The sequence below is a fragment of the Nyctereutes procyonoides genome, unplaced genomic scaffold, assembly GCF_905146905.1.
Source record: "Nyctereutes procyonoides isolate TBG_1078 unplaced genomic scaffold, NYPRO_anot_genome, whole genome shotgun sequence".
Lineage (NCBI taxonomy): Eukaryota > Metazoa > Chordata > Mammalia > Carnivora > Canidae > Nyctereutes > Nyctereutes procyonoides.
In genome coordinates this window covers 53,547,118-53,559,328 of record NW_026575049.1, presented here as the reverse complement: position 1 = coordinate 53,559,328, position 12,211 = coordinate 53,547,118, and the positions used below count along the sequence as shown (strand labels likewise).

The 12,211-nt window shown below is 34.3% G+C and overlaps 1 protein-coding gene across 1 annotated transcript in view; it reads left to right on the top strand.

The window, feature by feature from the left end:
• LOC129512185 (neurexin-1-like) overlaps positions 1-12,211 on the top strand; it is a 233,298-nt gene that overhangs the window by 29,003 nt on the left and 192,084 nt on the right. The window lies entirely within an intron of this gene.

The window sequence follows — 12,211 nt, the reverse complement described above, 5'->3', positions numbered from 1 at the left end:
AAAAGGCCAGTATAACTGCATCACTGTTCATATTTAGTTACCAAGTAAGGTTCAGGATATTTTGTATCTTGTGCTTGCTGTAGCCTTCATGGAGTTAATTTTGCTTTGGTGTTCCTGTATGTAATTGAAAACCCTATTTTAAATTTACGCTTTTTAAAAACTCAGATATGTGTATTACATGCGTAATTTATATTATCTATAGCATTGGTAATTATCTGTTAATATTTATTGAGGATTTCCTGTATGCACAACACTCACCTAATGCATTGTCCAGTAGTGAACTGCATCTAAATTAGTAATACTCTTTATGGAAGAGACAGTTTGAAAATTATTTCTTTGAATATGATGAGGTTTGCCATAGAATAGAATAAATTCAAGCTTAGGTCTTTGGCTTACACCTTCTGCTGTGCCTCTCTGGGTGTATTCAAGGGGAAAATCTTGGTAAACTCTGAAAAGGTGGGGCTCTGTGCAAACCTGAATGCTTTTGATTAGTGATAAAGTATAGTTGGGAATTTGAGTGTAGAATTTCTCCATATTGAGGTTATGCATTTTTTTTCTTATAATTGTATTCCTTGAATACAGAAGGGTAAAATACAGCTGATATTTAGCCTCAGTGTAGTTTATTATTAAATGTATGTATGTTTGTGTGCATGTTTATTAGTCAAACTTAGTACTTAAGAATATAGGTTCTAAATCCGAAATACCTGGGTCCACTTCTCTGACAGTAGTCAGATTATTTAACCTCTGTCTCAGTCTTCTCATCTGTGCATGGAGACAGTGACAATCCCTATTTTGAAACAAGGCAGTAAATGATGAATGTGAAATGCTTGGAACTGTGTCTAGCACAAAGAACATGGTAAAAACAAACAAATAAAAAAACTTGTTTTTTAGTTTTTGTTGTATATTCTGGGAATTGAAATGGGTATTCTGGAAGGATGAGTAGAATACTGAGGGTAGGAATATTGAAAGCTGTTGAAGGTTAACATATGCATCTAGTAAAATAACAAACATTTGTGAGGTACTTGGGGTTTCCCTTTTCAACATGATAGTAAACCTTTCCTCGTGCTAGTGCATGGCTTGGTTAGACCAGAGAAGGATGTGCTATATATAATTATTGTTGTGAAGAATCCTTTGCGAGTAGTATATTGAGGAGCTTACTGTGAATCGTAAGATGGTCTATGGAGCAATCTCATTATGTGGAATCTAAAATTGTCCTAGCATTCCACTCACATAGCATTTTATAGGAACGAAGCATATTATCATGAGCTATAATTGTGCAGACAACTTTTATGGTGAGGATGACAAAAAATTTGGGTGATCGTCTGAGAATTCAAAAGAATAATGACAAGTTGGAGAATTAAACTTTAATTAATAGAATCAAGTTTGGTTGAAACAAAAATCACCCACTGACTAATAAAGGGAAGATTTGAAGGACTGAGATGATGCAAATATAAAAGAATAAATCTATGGATCACATAGAAGATTCAGAAGCAAGTTAGTACTGTATTTTTTGTGTGATAAAAAATCTTGGGGGTAGTGTGTGTGGTGGGAAGAGCCTTAGACTAACCATATAAATGTGCATATGGTGTACATTATTTGGGATTCCTTTTTCATTTAGTGAAATGAAGAAATAAGAGCATCCTTTCTTTATGGTGTCTTCTAGTCCAATTACTCTGAGATTAATTTTCCTTGTAAACAGTTAATATGTAACTCTCTTCTCCCATAGCCACCATTACCTTTCCTTAACCAAAAGGTACTAATTTGTAATATATGTATATTTCATATACTTTCCTATTAATGGCTTTTTCTCCCTGTTCCTTGCATGTCCCTGTATTTGAGTTTCTTGTATGTGTTATTTTATAAGTCATTAGAAAGGACATAGTTTATGTAGCTTTTAATCATAAAAAATGAAGTTATTCTGTAAAAATCACACACTTGGTAAATTTTGTTTCATAGTGGTGTAAATACAGGCTTGCCAGTAACTTCCAAAGATATTTATTTACAATTAACCCATGTGTTATATTGATCCATCTGTCTTTAGTAATAGTCTATCTTTTAAAAAACCATCCCCAGAAACTATTCTGGTCTTAAGCTTCTAAAGAAACATGAATAGTTTCTAGGTTATGTGAAAAAGAAAAGCTGTAGTAAGAAAACACTGAGTCGTTCCTAGATGAATGCACCAAACACAAAAAGATTGAAGGAGAGGTGAAGTGTATTGAATTTCTTTCTCATTAAACCAGCTTCCTGATTTTCATTATATCTTCTCCTTAATTCTCATGGGGCCCTCTGATTTCTTTCAGGTCTAGCCAACAGCTTATTTTTATGATAGGTAGCATTCTGGCTCCAATGAGCTGTGCCTTTTATAAGCACTGAGCCTATTTTGGGGCCCCCAGGTTCACAGATGTATCAGGTTATATTTTCTGTTGTATGCCTACTGTGTGCTCGGTAAGGAGGGAGATGGCCATTTAAAGTCCTATCATGTATAGATAGCTAAATGAATCTTTGAGGACAGAATGTTTACATATAAATCCTTTCTGTTGCTGTCTGTCTGTGTGACCTTGGACAAGGTTATTTAAGTTCTTTAAACCTCAGTTTGTTTTCTATAAATGCAGATAGTGTTTATATGTACTTTACTAGTTGGGGAATAAAAGAGATCACATGTGATTTTAGCACTCAAACTCATTAATACTAGTTATGTTAGCTAGTATTTGGAGAAGCTGTGGTGTGTGTGTGTGTGTAATATGAAGCAAAACAGTAATTATTGATGGATACCTGCATCTACCATAGGTATGCTCATGATGGGTACCATTGGTTATTATTTGATTGAAATATTGGATTCAGATATTGAACAGTTTCTGGTTATAAGTATATGGATTAAAAGCTGATACCTTGTTGAGACAAACTTTTTCAATAGAAATAGCAGTGAGGTTTATTAATTTTCTCTTTCTCTCTCCCTCCCACTGTCGTTCTCAATTGATTTGGTGGCAGTTCCTTATGGAGATGGAGAGAAAACTGGTCACTTCTGAAGAATTATCCTATCCTCTTTTGGACTATGCCTTAGGCTTTTAGGCTGAAAGATTCACACATACACACTCATGAGATAGACTTTTCCTTTTTAGCCATTTATGATATGAATAAAATTAGATAAAATGTCTGGAAAGTAGTGGCAAAAATTCTAGAGCTGCCATCAGATGGGGAAGCATTTCAATTGGGATCTTTTATTGAAACTGAAATCAAAAGAATGAAATTAACAATAAAAAGCTTGTATTGTTTTGGCGTCCTTTAATACTTTGTATTGCCCAACTATTTTTATCTCAGAAGAATGTTCCCCTATGGGAAGCCTGGGTGGCTCAGCAATTTAGCTCCTGCCTTCAGCCCAGGACATAATCCTGGAGTCCTGGGATCCAGATCTGCATCAGGCTCTGCATGGAGCCTGCTTCTCCTTCTGCCTGTCTCTCCCTTTCTCTCTCTCTCTCTCTCTCTCTCTCTCTGTGTGTGTGTCTCTCATGAATAATTTAAAAAAAAAGAAGGAGGAGAAGAAGGAGGAAGTGGAGGAGGAGGAGGAGGAGGAAGAAGAAGAAGAAGAAGCATCCACCCCTAGAATACATTCCTAAGACATCAAAGAATCTATTTTCTGGAAATTAGCATGTATTAATGCCAGGCTATTTTCTGGTCCTTTTTTTCCAGGTCTTTCTCTGTGAAGTGCAAAGAAAGATGTCACTGACATGTGGAAAAGGAATAAATGATGAAATGAGAACTATAAAGAACAGGCAAAGCATTAGTATAGGAGTGAAGAATTTTTGAAAGGCAACATGTTCTGCTGAAAGTTTATTCAGAGGCTATGGCAATAATACCATAATTTTTAAAATAGATTATCAAGAACATACAGCAGAACGTTGGTTTGGCTAGGCTCCCTGTTACTGTCAGCTCTCCATTCTCACAGGCATCTATGTCAGGGAGATGCTGCAGCTGGACTTCTCTTTTCACCCATAGAGATAATTATTTAGGAGGTCACTTTTTGGAGAAAGTGGAGGAGGGAAGGTCAAAAGGAATATCCCATTCCCCTTATTTTTAAAAAAAATCATATATTTATCTATGTTTTGGTATTTCTCATTTTATTATCATGTTCAGTAAATGTGTGAGCTGAAAATTTCTTTCCCCATTTCAGAGTAGGGAAATGAAACAGAAAAGCTTAAAGCTTACTCAGGACAACGAACAACCTGCTATTCCTTTGAGAGGAAAAGCTAAGTCTGTCCCATTCAGTAATGTATTTCCAGGTTCCAGTACGGTACATACAGCAGATGGTCACGAAATATTTTGCTAAATGAGTATATATGCATACATGAAGAAAAGAGTAAATAAACACATTGAATGATGATAGATCCAGAACATAGACCCAGTTCTCTTGGATTCCCAAAGGGCATATTTTGCCTACTACTATTCTCTACTATCTGCACTTATATCCCAGAGAATAAGTCAAGGATTTGAGAAATGTTGAGGTGTCAGCCTGGGAAAATGTGTTCTTTATGATACTTTCAACACCTCGGTCAGCATGTGAGTATGTGAGCGAGTTGGAGAAAAAGAAAGTTAGCATAGTGGCTTTTTGAGTTGGGAGAGCAGAATCGCATTTTTAAAGAGGATCCAGAGATGAATCTGGGTCCAAATCTAAGTTGGAAAAGAATAGTGTTTCCATAAGTATTCTTCCTTGGTAAGGTAAGGGGTGAAGAATTCAAAAGAGCATTAAATGTGTTCCCTATGCATGTTTTTTGAAACTGGATTTAAAAAGTGTTTGTAAGAAGAGCTGGTACATTGCAACTAACACTTTACAAATTTCAAAATATTCTGTTCCTAAGATGCTTAATTCTTATTGACCATCCCTCCAATTAGGAAAATTAGTGTGATTTTATAATATTTTTTAAAACACTGAACAAAAAAAAAATAAGAATTCTCTGCGGATCTGAATTCCTGAGTTTTGAGAAAAAGAAAAATAGGTGAAAGAGAAAGGGAAGAAAGGATGAAAAATAAGAGAAATTGAAAAACAAGGAAGGATAGTATCATAAAGAGAGAAAGATATGAAGCTGGGACAACAGAAATATTAATGAGAATATCTGTGTGTGTTGAGTGCTTATTATTTACCAGCCAGTGTGGTGAGAATTTTCATGGATAACCTAATTTAATCCTCACAGCAACCTCATGGAGTAGATACTGTTGTTGCTCCCGTTCTGCTGAAGGGAAAACTAATGTTTTAGGCAGGATACATAATTTAGGCAACTTTGCACAGCTTATATAGGGGAGAAAAAGCATTTGCAAATCAGATATAGCCTCTGCTAAAGCTGGTGCTTTGATGGCCTGCAAGGAGCTTTTTGGAAAAGTACCCTGCTACTTCATTGAATTGTAACTTATCTCAATGAATTTGATCTCAATACACATCATGGCTATATTGGCTTATACAACATAAGAGTGATATGAAATTAAACAGCAGGGAATATGGAGTCACTGTTAACCTTCTGTCAGTTTGGTCTAAAGCTCATGTGTTGTGACACTTATTTCCCAAAGAATCCTCTCATTGATGAGAACCGTTTGACTTGAAATTTTTCGAAAGCGGCTATTTATTTATTTATTTATTTATTATGAGAAGGGGAGGGTGAGCAGAGGGAGAAGAAGAGAGAGAATCTTAAGGAGGCTCCATGCCTAGGGTGGAGCTCTATGTGGGGTTCAATTTCATGATTCTGAGATTATGACCTGAGTCAAACACAGGAGTTGGACATCTAACCATCTGAGCCACTTGGGCAGCCCTTGATTTGGCATTTTTGATTGTCCACTTTGTCATAGTAATGCAAGCCATGAAACCATATTATTCACCTCATCAAGTGTTCCTAGGGGAAGAAAATAAATACAGGTAGTTTCTGTTAAAAGAAATCTGTGTTATTTCAATCTGGGTGCTTTGTAAGATGAGTTATTAAATGGAAACCAATGACATAAAAAAGAGAGAGATCAGGAATTAGGCTGGTTTAGGTATACCATTTAATATTAATCGATGTTGGAGCCTACTTGTAAGGAATAGATAGTACTCAGGTGGCTTATTTCTGTCAGCTGCATATTAGAGATATGACCGACCCTTATAGAAGAATCCGCATCCTACAAATTATTGTTGCACCAGAATTATCTCAATTCCCTGGATAGACTTGAGTAATGTATGAAGATTTCAATAGTAGGTATCCAGATTTAGAATATGGATTTTCTGAATTGGATAGAATATCGAGGGTTTGGCCTCTAACATCAATCCTCTTTGATTGGTTACAAAAGATACTTGCTAAGGAAACATTTAAGTGAAGTCTAAAAAAGTAAGTCTGTATTTTGTAGTGCTCCTTTACTGCAGCTGCCACAAACTGGACAGGGACCAATTGGGGTTAATGGTGTTTGGCTTGAGTAGCTCTACTTACCTAGCCATTAATCCCCAAAGAAATGCCCGGATTCTACAATATTATTGATTCATTGACTAGCTCTTCCAACAAAGCCAACAAAAAATATTCCAAAATAACTCAGGACATATGCACCCTCTCTCAGAAGCTGCCTTAAGTGTATTCATGCAAATTGCATGTAGAGTAGGAAGATACTTTAGTGATCATGAAGACTATACTTCCGGCCTTTCCCTAGTTAAGATTCTTGTTTCCTAAAATACATGTAAGATATGCTCAAATGCAATAATCCGTTTGTTCATTATTTTGTTCTAAGTTTGTAATAGGATCTTCTGGGAGTGTTGATTGTTCAAAATATGTTACCACAAATTCCACTTGACAATGTGGGCAAAGGAACATATATTTCACAAGTTATACATTAACCTAAAACTGACGCCATGCATAGGGAAGAGAATATTTGGAATGAGAAAATGAGGACTATGCCTTAAAAACCACTTAGATTTCTGGGGCGCGATTTTTATTTTATTTTTAATACTTTTTATGCTGATGACTGTACTAACTTAAATAGGAAATTTTTAGTATTTGCTAGCAAATTGTTTACGTGATAATAATCACCATACGAAGTACTGTTTGTCTCTATTTCACTCACAAATGGATGCATATTTATTCATATGTGAACAAAATTATGATAGATTTGAAAGAATGAAATTACTAAGAGCTAACAACTACCAGATTACTCGGGAAGAGATTCTCCCAATTTATACTTTCATTAACAGCATACAAAGCTTTTGTTTTAAGCACCTCACCACGACAGAATATTATCATGTTTTGCTTGTCTCAGTCTGATCAAGAGAAAAGTGTGCTGTTATTTTAATTTCTATTTTCCTGCTCACTGGTAAGGTAGGGCATCTTTTTGCATATATATTGGCCATTTTTCCTTCTTATTTTTTCCTCTAATTTTTCTGTTTATATCTTTGCTTATTTTTCTTTTGGAGTTGAAAACTGTCTTATGTACTCTGGATATTTTGTCAGCTACATTGGGAAATGGGCATTTTCCAGGCTTAACACCGGCTTTTTGAACTTTGTGTTGTCTTTTCTTCCCTTAGAAACTTTAATTAAAAAAATTATTTTAATTTAATTTATTATATGGACAAGCATTTCAAAATCACACATTTCAGCCCTCTAGCCAGGGCTGAAAATGAGAACTCTGATACCAGTCTGACTTTTCTTTTTTGATATGGGTAATTTTTATACCTTTTCTCTGGAAGCTTTTTGGATTTTCATCAGAAAGTTTCAAAATAAAAACACATTCTCCTATTCCTTCTAAATATTCTAAAATTTTATCAAATATCTATGTGTATTTTTTCATGTTTATCAGCATCTAATAAGACTCTGAACTGTGTGTCCTCACTTTGGGGAATTTTATTTTGGCACAGCTACTCTGTGTGTTCTATATGAAATTTAATTAGATGGATTTGAGAACTTTCTTAACTAATGTCCATATCTGTTAAACTTTTCTCCATTCATACATTCCACCTCCTTAATATTTTGCATTGCCTTCTGGAAGTACTCCTCAGCTCTTTCTTCCACTTAAGTAATTTGAGCTGTAGCTGTGTCCAATCTATTGCTATAGAGTATTTATTTCAAAAGTCTGATACTTTCTTTCAAATATTTCCATTTTTAAAATTCTGAGTAAGTCCTTTTTAATTTCTTCAAATTTATACTTGTATTTATTACTTATATTTGCTTTTATATGTTCTGCTGTCTCCAATGTGAATTCTTGTTTTCGTGAGATTGGTACCTCTCTTTCATAACTTTGATATCCTTCAAATGTATAGTGATTCTTAGTTTTCTGCTTAACCTTCTGTTTGAAAATGCCTATCATGGATTTTGGTGACACTATTTGTTTATATTTTGAGTATTTAGTAAAACAGTAAGTTTATTGGTTAAGTAATTGGGTCTTGGAGCCAGACAGATTTGAGCTTGAACTCAGCTTTACAGCTTAATAGCTATAACCATGGGAAAGTTATGTAACCCCTTCATGTCCCAGTTTTTTCATTTATGTTATAGAGCTATTCATCATATCTACCTGATGGGGCTAAGGATTTAATAAAAGGGTATGTATAAAATTCTCAACACATTGCCTAAAATGTGGTGAGCTCATTGAATATTGTTAGTGATGATGATGTTGATGAGAGTGATAATGGTAAAAAAGCTGTGGTTGTGGAGGAAGATAAGGAGGAGGAGTTGAAGGACTGTGTACAGCAGTAGCTTCTCTTCAGGACCAGGAGCCAGTAGCTCTATATGCACATCCTCAGCGACCACACTTACTGCTTTCCCTAGTAGTAAATGTCATTGCTGAGCAGTGCTCTTTCTTCCTTCTTCTGCAGCACAAGTTAGGAAGAGTAGACAGGCAGCCTGGCCCAGGTGCCTGGAATGTGCTTCCTGGTTGGAGCTTCCTTCACTCCCAGTTCTGTAGCATTTTTTACCATGTGTATTTTGGTCTGTGGTAATCTCTGGATTTACTTCACTCCTTTTTTTTTTTTTCCTCCTGTTTTTAAGGTAGCCCTTAAAATCTGTCATCTGTTGCTATCACTTTCTTTTATTTTCTGATATTCTTGTAGACTTTTTAAGAGCATGTTTTCTGTCATTTCTTGGATCTGGAGCAGAAAGGAAAATTGACAAATGTTGAATCTGAAATCTCAGTCTAATCTCCTGATAACTTTATGGGCAGATTTAACTCATTATATAACTAAGAAATTCTTAAATCCATAAAGTATTTACAAAGGGATTGGATTTTATTGAGCTGTAACTAAAATTTAGGATACAGTATAAGCTAATGACTCCTTATGCTGTTTATCTTTTCAAATTCTCTTAATGTCATTCAGTTGATTTGTTGATATTCACTAAAGAAACCTCCCTTCGCCAAAGTACATTTTGGATAAAATAGGAGCAAAACATGGTGCTTTTATCAGTGTTAAAGATATAGGCCAATATATTTTTTTTAAGGCTGATATGCTTTTAACTTCTAACACATACATTCACATTTGGTGGTAATTAATATATATATATATATATATATATATATATATATATATATATATATTTTAAAAATAGTCATTCTTTCCTTTCCCAGTTAGAACCTTCAGCCTATGACTCAGGAGGAAAAATCAAGATTGCTTCTCTTTATGTACCTTTTTTCTAGGAATCTAAGACTTTTTATATAGTAGATAAATATAAAGTGTATATACTGTAGAGTAAGGATTGACACTTTTTTTTTCCTATAGTCAAATAACACTCTAGGCATTGTGGGCCATATGCATTCTCTGTTACATATTCTTCTTTGTTTTGTTTTATTATTAGTCTTTATATGAACCTTTAGCACCATTCTTAGCTCTAGGGTCAGACAAAAACAGTTCTAGGCAGGATAATAGAGAAGACCTTCAACCGTGATTCTTTTTGAACTTTTCTAGTGACCTTTTCATATTGGGAATCTGTAATTCTTCTATGTTAATAGGTTAATTTGAATAGATGGATCTTTGGATGTGGTGAAGGCCAGGATAATGGTTCTATAAAACTTCTTTTACACCTGAAAGGTAGCCATGACTATGTTTCTGTACATCTGTCATTGGAATCAAAAGCATTTTTATAATGAATATAGCTCATGTTATGTTTTTCAGATGTATTAAGATGAACTGTCATTATAAAACTGGCAAATAGTTTTACCTGTCAGCAGTCTGTAAATGCTGATTATCTTTGCCCAATTTATAATTTATTTCTAACTACAGTTTTTAAAAAGAACATTCAGATTTTTCTTTATCATTTTGTGGTTCCTTCCTGATCTTCAGAGTTGCATTTGGGAAATAATTCCCTTAAAAAAACAACAACAGAGATTTTCAGTCTTTGACCCAGCATTGTTAGCAACTAGATAATGTCTATCCACTGTAGTATGTAGGTAGTGTTATATAGAAGAGATGTGTCAATCGCCTTTAAGATACTTGCCTATTAAATAATGGCGGGACATGGAAGTATCATAAAATGTGTTTTCATGGACAAGATCCTTTCTAGCAGGTTTAGGGGAGATAGCGCATTCCATTAAAATGGACAGATTCTTATTATATATATATATTTTATTTACATTTTCCATTTTTTTGATTTTTTTGTCTATTTCTATGATAAGGAAAAGTGTCCTGAATTGTATATATAGGCAAATAAATGTAGAGCCTTTCCCTAGGAGGATCAACAGTTATTACTAGTTTGTTAATTGTTCTCTGAAGAGCTCCCAAGAATATGAGGAAATAAAAATATGAGTGGTTTCTTTTTGTAAGAAAAGGCTAAGACAAGCCACCAGGTGCCACAAGTGCCCCCATAGACTTTAACCATTTTTTATCAAGCTCCCACAGAAAATATTGATTCAGTGTTTCTTGAAACAGGCAAAATTCTCTAAGCTAGAGAACCACCCCATAGTGGCCCTGGAAAAAGAAGTTTTTATCCAAGAGAAAGTGAGAGGTGTTTCTCACACCCTTGAATATGAAAAAGTAGCATCCGTCCTCTCTGTTGGGGAGGAAATCTTAGAGATGTAAATTCTAAGAACATTTAATTTGACTTAATTAAGTGACAAAAGGAGAAGCCAAGGTATCATACTATATCTGGACTAATAACCAGAAAATGTTTTGTGGTTTGGAAGTGTGAACTTTGAATATACCATATTTAGAGTGAATTTTGGTCAGGAAAGATGACTTTCCTAATTTAGTGAGTATAAGGACTTACATATAAAATTCCCTGACCAACAGATCTTTGTTTTTAAAACAGAAAGAATGACTGAACGAAAAAAAAAAAAGAATAAATTAGAGAAGAACATAAGCCATTGGTGATTCTCAGAAAGCTTCAGGAAATTATGTGTTTACAAACCATAAAAGACTAAATTCATTAGGCAAAATGGGGAAGTAAGAAGACATTTTTGAGTTTGAATCATTTTACTGGCAGGGGGCTTAAAATAAGATGGCATTAGGCACACATTAAAATATCAAGTAGATAAAAAATATTGACAGATTTATTTTTATATTTTTTTAGTTTCAATATTAGTCAAAAAGCAAGTTTTATAAGCTTGAATGTGAATGGGAAAATAATTAGATGAGATGCTGAGTGACCCATCATTGATGCCTTTGGGTTAGAATGCTCCTACTTGTTTCTGGAAGGTGAAGTTCAGGTAAATTCTGGTAATTTTTCATTAACTGTTACTGATGAAGCACTTTCTGAATGTAATGCACTGTGTTAATATTAACTATATCAAGGGCTTTTTAAATGGCAGGTTAGAATTATTCTTAGCTTATATTCAGAACAGGTAACCAGTAAACTCCAAATTAACTATTGATGAGTTGCAAAAACAAATTGTTTCAGCGCATGACTTGCTTCCTTAAGATAGGCTTTTCATTAATAAAACTAATAGCAGAATTGCCTAAAGTAATTTATTCTTGGAGTCTTATAAATACATTTGATTTGTCCTTCAGATTTTTTTTTGCAATTGAAAAAATCACTGTAAACAAATAGTTTTAAGCTAATCATTGTTAGAAAACAAAGTTGAACTATCAACTTGAAAGTTGGCAGGCTTTATTATAATGTAAATCTGTATGTTTTTTTCCAAGGCTTTTTGCCCATTTAATATTTATCTCAAGGTGTTTTTTTTTTTTGTTTTGTTTTGTTTTGTAGTTTACTCCTTCATCCAGGATGAAATTGGAGTTGACTCTATAAACTGTCAAGATGAATGATGGAAGCTTAAATGCCCTTTAAAA